We start from the raw sequence: 7589 nt of genomic DNA, 5'->3' as shown, positions 1-7589 counted from the left end.
TGTCAGCCATTCGTTCCTAGAGAAGAGGGTGAGCACTGAGTAGGACAATCTTACTAACCTCGTGACTCATTACTTTACGAATCATTTCACCCATTACTAGGGCTGTAAATCTCCTTGGCTAGAGCAGATCATCACTTCACGATTCCTATTATCAGATTAAGCCCTTGTTCACCGTGACACGTACATATCAGACACCATTTCCATGTACTTCTTTATCGCCTGGCGCTGACGTGTCGTAAATTGATAAGAGGATTTAAGCGTGTTTTACTTCACCTGTTACGAACATATGAATTGCGAATAGCGTCATATTACCCTAAAACGAGACATCGCTCGCTAAGGTGCAGCTAAATATTAAATAATCTTGACAGGAGTTAGAGGCAGGTAATTAGGGGAAATGGAACGAGTGGTGGGTTACATAAACGACATGACTCCAAAGGCAACGAAATCTTGTAGTAATTGAAAGTAGTAGGTGTCTTTGGAGGCAGGGCACGTGAGGCGTATGTGGCGAGGAACAAAGGAGGAGGGCGACAATGTAGAGATTTGTATGGCTGGTCGTGGAGGTATCACTGATGCTGATGATGGTGATGATCATTATAATAGCGACACAAATGAATGGCGGTGTTCATTATGGTTAACTTGGTAGCCATGAACGGAGACGATAAAGAAATAATGTGAATGTGGACATCAGCAAAAGACAAGCTGTTTTGGTCCGTGACAAAGAGCAGGAAGCGGTGGTCGTGGTGGAAAATATAAAAGCTATATCAAAAAGAAAAATCAAGCGGTTGTATGTCATGACAGATGAGATGCCTGCCATATGAGCGCCACTGACTCCGTCCGGTAATTAGGCAGGAGGACGCTCATCGATAGCCGCCGATCAATCTGATTGTGTTGACTACTTTGTCGTCACTTAAAAACGGCACCTCTGAGGATGCCGCGTGTTGAAACTTGTCTGGCACGCCGCCACCCCAGGCACTCCTACCATCAGGCGGCGGCGACACGGCGCTACTCACTGCAACGCACGCAACGGGCACCGAGGTGTTGGCGCGACGCAGCAACAGGTAGAGCGACGTTGTGTTAAGGCGAGGACAGATCTACACCACCATCAGCACACACACACACACACACACACACACACACACACAGTCTCCTGCCTCACCGCCACACGTCCTTTCTTTGCCGCGGCTGCAGGCCAACTGAGGCGGGCTGATGATACTCCTCCTAGGCTGGCTGGCAGAGGTCTGCGCGATGTCTAACTTCGCCCCGCACCCGCCCCGAACCCGTGAAACATAGGCCCACACCCGCCCCACGCCCACAATATTTATTTTAGATAAGTCCCACACCCATGCCACACCCCAAGTATCTATGCCTACACCCGCATTAATTTATAGCACATAACACACTCCCTCCCCACACCTGGAAAGTTTGCCAATGGCCTCCCCGAACAGTAAGCTATTAGCAAACTTCTTAACCAATACCCTATCAAAATCTGCTGCAGATAACTTTGCTTATCCAAACTCTCTTGAACATTTACATTCAATGACCTTTCAACCCACTCCGTAATCTCATGAAAGCGGTTTAATTGCTTACACATCTCAACTCACACGGTGACCCCTACTCCCTTAACACACACTGTAAGTACACCTGGCTTTGCTCTGCATCCGCAGGTATTTTCAAAATCAAATTCACTCCCGTCCCGCACCCCCAAAAATGTTTGCACTGTACGTCCCAGATCCCGGTTTTGCAAGCGTCCTCAGGACCCACAACGGAGGGCTAGCCCGCGCAGACCTCTGCTGTTTGGGCTCGGCTGAAATGTGATCCTTATGTCATTCTCTCTCTCTCTCTCTCTCTCTCTCTCTCTCTCTCTCTCTCTCTCTCTCTCACACACACACACACACACACACACACACACATCCATCACTCATCATATGTCTGCTTCCCTCTACGTGTCCACCCGTCGGCCCCGCACCGCCACCCTGTTCATCAAATATCACGTTTCCTCTTGAGCAAAAATTTCCCCACTTTATTCAAGCTCGTCCTTTAATCCTTACTATTCATACTCAAAAGGGAATATATTGCGTACTCTCAATTATCATCATCAAAACGCCGCAGCACACACACACACACACACACACACACACACACACACACACACACACACACACACACACACACACACACACACACACACACACATGCATAAGTGCGTATGTTTGTCTTTAATCTAGCAATCCTGGCACTCAGAACTATAGAGATATTCATTCCTATTCTCGGAGCAGGCATAATTATTTTCCTCCTCCCTTCCCACATGACAGGTGCAAAGGCCAAACAGTGACTTAAGTGTTGGTCTTTAAGATATGCCTTTAGCAGTAACATAATATTCAATTAATTTATAACCATGTAATTTTTTCGATATTTTTAGAGCAATCAAATTCACTTCTAATGGAGGTTAAATCTCTCAAGTCTATTTTAAAAGGATACTGCGACCTCGAGGTTCGTTGTTCACCTTACCCATTACCCTTGTACTGTGTCCTTCTCTCTCTCACCAGCAGCCTCCTTGCCCGCACTCTTCCCTCCAACTTTCGCGTCCACGGCTCCCTCTCCCTCGACCCCTTTCTTCACCTACTGCCTTCCCCTCACGTTGCTCTGTTTACCTCGGTGTCAATCAGGCGTAACCTTGGAGCTATAAACGGGGTTATGAAGCAGGTGTGATTATTTCTGTCTCAGCCACGAGCTTTATCTGGTCACTGGTACAACTCCATGATTTCCCACGCCAGCAATCACTAAAGTACTGCCTCAGGCACTCTACCTGTATGACAATACTGATATCACAGTAATGCCATTTATTTATATTTTATTTATATCTACAAAACAAAACACGTTCTCCTGTCTGTAAAAAAAGTTGAATGTATAAGGTCATCACAATTCTCATTAAAATCGTCATGTGTGTGTGTGTGTGTGTGTGTGTGTGTGTGTGTGTGTGTGTGTGTGTGTGTGTGTGTGTGTGTGTGTGTGTTGTATTGCTTTAATATTTTCAAGGCGTGCTAAAGTTCACTACTTTAACATCATTTGCACAGCTTGAATAGAGGCCTCCCGCTGTCATCTTAAGGTCACGAAACAAAGAGCTTAATGTCAACCATCCGATTGATCTGAAAAATCGACTTCATAAATGTTCATGCAAATGGCAAATCTTTCGAAAAATTAACCTTTCTTTGTTTCAGTCACTTTGCCTGCCAGTGTTATTAACTATTATCATTCATGTGATACATCATAAGACTATTATTTCCAGAGGAATCATGGAACAATATGACACTGCGTCACGTGTTGAAAATTTCGAAATTATGATCACAGAATATTTCCTGAGACCCTTTGCTATATTTCATCACCGCCTACATTACGAGTACTGACAAATAATATATAATATACTTAAATATTTTTCATAGGTATAATGCTAATTAATAACATTACTGGCCTGCGAACGTTGGTATTCTTTTTTTCATAATAGGGTAGATGCAGATACATTTTCAACGGTTTATTACTGCGTGCATCTCGCCAAGGACGAGGGCCATGTGTCACTCCGTAGCTTTCCATTATGTTCCACTGCTTTCGTCTCTTGTCTCGACGGTTAAAGCAATTAGTGAAATTATCAAAACGAGCTCAGACAGCCCGCCACTTTATGGATTTCTGCCGTTATGAGACGCGGGAAGCATATTGAAATTGCAGAACCATTGCGAGTATCACGATAGTGGCCCTACTGATATAATAAAAGAGCTTCGGGAGTAACTAAAAAAACGCTATAAATTAGTTACGCACAGGAACAACAAAACACAACCACTCACACATCCACCCAACTGCCCCGGCCCCCCAGCCCCCACCCCTCCACCCCACACACAAACCAATACAAACACAACCACAAACTGACGCGAGCAGGAACACATTAGGCGTGACGCAGACAAACAAGATAAGGGGTCACCAGAACCATTAATACCTCCGGTCCGTTCGATCACACGCATATCAAACCTATACATAGCTCCCTCAGGTCTAGGTCACCCGATACAGAAAAAGCCTGGTACGCGTGAGGATATATTTGTAAACTCCACTCTTCCAATTAGCAATCATACCGGGAGAAAAAAATACTAGAGAACTGTGTTGAGGGCTAAAAATATACTATGGTCGGGAAAAATTACTAATCTAACTGTTTCATTCCATAGTTTGGCTCAATAGCGTTTTTTTTTCTCTCTCCATCATTAATGTTTTCCTGATTTGAGCTCTATATGAAGAAAAAAAACACGAGTCAGTCATAATATCCTCGTCAGAAAATATAAAACAATATTTGATGCGAGCATTAGGGGGATACGAAAGAAAAGTTTTGCCACTAATAACAGAACAAGGTACGGCTCAGCCAGGTTTAATCCACCAAAGTAGCGAACGTTCAAATATCCTATGTACACGTGAAAATAATAGAGACTGTTTTAGTTTGAGCAGGAATGGTAAAAATAGGCCTAGCTCCGACAGATATATAGTGGGAGGTTGATTTACACTCCGAGTATCAAAGAACAAGAGTTAGTACAGCCAGGAATACTTAGCACGGCAAGGCACACTATCGACTGGAGCTATACAGATGTGGCAGCATGTAAATCAAGGTGACTTTAACCACACGCGCACGCCAGAAGCAGCTGTATGACAGTTAGAAGTGCAGAAATCAGGGACGCAGGCCATGGACACAATAGATTTGGCACTCCCACTCGAGGCCCATGCAATTGTGTCTGGACGGTTGGTTGGCACTGGAGGAGCCTTGAGCGTTAATAATTGTCGGCATTGCTTTCATGGCATAAACTGTGATTTCTTAAAGTTACCATTGCAAATTAATTATATGCATGTTCATGTAACCTTATATTTCAACTGGCAAGTAGAGTATGAAATATAGAGTTTGTATTTTAACTATATTACCTTGTGTGATGATCGCGATGCAATGCAGGTATATCGTCAGTTCGAAACAAACGAACAGCATGGAAACGACATTGATCACACTCGTCAGGGGACACAGCGGGGCAATATTCTCGCCGCGAACATTTTTTTTTTTTTTTTTTTCGTCGTTGCCTGTTGCGCCGGTAGGCATCTTCCTAGTGGGGCCTGATGGTCGGCCCAAGGCTTCTCCCAGGTGGGGCCTGATGGTCGGCCCAGCCCGTTCTGGCACAGGCGAGTGTTTATAGTGGCGCCATCTTGCATTGGCTCATGCTGCCCCCCGGAACTCGTTCTTGATTCGCTTGGACGGCTTCCTCTAGAGTCCGGGTTGATGGGTGGTCTTCAGGACAGCATGTGGGTAGTTTTAAGCCACTCGGCGGTGACTGAAAAATCCGAGTGGTAGCGTGGGGATTTGAACCCGCGTCGTCCATCACGCGGTGAATGTGAGCCCAGTACGCTACCATTTCGGCCACCGCGGCCACCGCGGCGACGCGCCATCAAAGCGGCGATCCCATTGTGCCTGTGCTATGAAGGCTGGAAACGGGCCAGTGGCAGCTAGTGTATATTTATCAAGATACGAATATAACACCAGAGATATGTAGCCTATAGAACACGTGTTACCAACTTGTTAGCTAATTCTGCCGTTGCTATATCACAAATTATAATTATTTAAGAGAGTGCAGTGGTGTTGATAAAACATGATCATGCTTAGGAGAGTGTGGTGCTCTAATCACATTTACTTAGTTGAATATCTATGACAGTATCGGTATTGGCAAGGTATATAAATATCGCTTTATAAATTAGTACCATGTGTTGGTGTCGGTGCTGGCAGAGATAAGGAGCATTCGAATCGGCTAAATAATGAGTATCAGTAACGGCAAAAATATTGATATCGGTACAGCTCAAGTAGCGACAAAATACAGCATCACTGTGGCGGACTACAAGCAGCAGAAAAGTCAGTTGGAGTGGGAGAGGAGATGGAAGGAAAGGCGTTGACTAACTCTTTCTTCTCAAGAGTGTTGTGAGCGGAACAGCACAAGCACACACATGCGATGAATGCTCCTTACAGGGGCGGAAAAGGCATTGTACGTATGTAATTATCTTCCTGGAGAGCGAAAAGAATTAGTGGGAATATTTAGGAGCTTTGTTTCATCTTTGCCTATTCTTGCCCAGCAGGAAGGCCTTCGTCTACCCCAGTATCAGTTACACTCGTTCCGTGTTGACGGAATACTTTCCATCCTTATTCAGGGTAGAGCCACAGGATATCTGAATCCTGTGCTTCGTTTCATCTCTTTCTTTACTCCATACTAACCTAAGATTTTACAATGCATCAATATTTTTTCCTTTCTTCTGGCGAGCTTTCAAAAAGAAAGAAAATCACTAAAGCTCTACATTAAATGCAGTTGGGCTACCGGAGCCTCAAAGTATCACATAGACTTTTGCGATCTTTTTGTTGCTTATTATACGTCACGGTTAAACTAAGATTCATACTAAAAATAATAACAAATAAATGCAATTCGTCAGCAATATTTCACCAATGCTACACTTCGGACGTCCCTGTACTCATCACTGACGAAAAGGAAAACATTCCCCGACACAGTTTATATTCAAAGGAAGAGCAGAGCATTTTAACCGGGCCAACTCTGAGGTAGAGATAAGAAAGCTAATGGGACTTTTAAAGGATATTTACATACCATTGTCGTTTGGTGACACTCCTGGGAAGCCTTGGCAAGCCGCCCTCCAGCCCGACCCCGACTACCAACAGCTTGAGATGGGGAAGAGAACGGCATGGCCACTCCCGAGGGAAACTTGACGTTATTACTGTCCCGCCTGACTGACCTGCGGGGGAGAAGGAAGAATGGCTGGTAGGGGAAGCAGGAGAGGGGAGTGTCGGGGCAAGGATTCAGGGGGTACGAAGCGCTCAGTGAGTGAAGTTGATTAAAGTTGGACTAACGTGGGAAGGCAGTGGAAAGTGTGTGCAAAGAGAGATGTGCAAGGAGGGCTCTGAGAGGAAGAAATGTGGTTTTATAGGGGTGGCGTGTGGTGGGCTATGACGGCCGCCGCTACGTGAGGGCGTGGGCACCGAAGACAAGTGACTGGAGGTGGGAGATACGTGGGAAGTACACATGTCAAGAAACAATGGAGGAATTCAGGGAAATCGTGTTGGATGGTGTTGGAGGAATGTCAGTGTGTGGAAGAACGCAGTGAAAAAAAAAGTGGAGAGATAGATGGAGGGATAGAGACACCTGGTTGAGTGGCGGAATGTGCCTGCCGGAATGGAAACTCCGGAAAGGTGCGTGGGAAGGGAGAGTGGGAACGTGTATTCCAAGAACAGGCTGAAAGGCATTTGTTGGGGACCAGAGCGAAAGAATGCAAAAGAATGTTGGATATGCATATTGGAAAGACTAATCGTACAACAGTAAAAATATGTATATTACTAATAATTACCGCTGCAGCAATTACTACAACCAAGAAGACTGATTAAAAAGCAACAGCTATAAAAGCATATAAGTAGGAAACCATCTAAATATAACATTGCAGCGTTTGAACATAATAAAAAAAATGTCCACGTGCACACGCAACCTTGATAACCATATCCCCGGAATGCATTTTAAACCATCAATATT

The 7589-nt window shown here is 44.8% G+C and overlaps 1 protein-coding gene across 3 annotated transcripts in view; it reads right to left on the bottom strand.

Moving 5' to 3' along the window:
* Nucleotides 1–6797, bottom strand: part of LOC126999007 (lysophosphatidic acid receptor 1-like) — a 113707-nt gene extending 106910 nt beyond the window's left edge. For 2 of the 3 annotated variants that reach the window (XM_050861319.1, XM_050861322.1), the window contains exon 1: nucleotides 1157–1223. The gene's annotated coding sequence lies outside the window, so the exon portion shown is untranslated. Of the gene's footprint in view, nucleotides 1–1156; nucleotides 1224–6656 lie in introns of those variants that run through there. The other variant, XM_050861320.1, reaches the window with a different exon arrangement.
* Between the last annotated feature and the right edge of the window lie 792 nt (nucleotides 6798–7589).

The sequence above is a fragment of the Eriocheir sinensis genome, chromosome 15 (assembly GCF_024679095.1).
Source record: "Eriocheir sinensis breed Jianghai 21 chromosome 15, ASM2467909v1, whole genome shotgun sequence".
Lineage (NCBI taxonomy): Eukaryota > Metazoa > Arthropoda > Malacostraca > Decapoda > Varunidae > Eriocheir > Eriocheir sinensis.
Note: the sequence above shows the minus strand (reverse complement) of the source record. Positions and strands in the feature narration are given on the sequence as shown.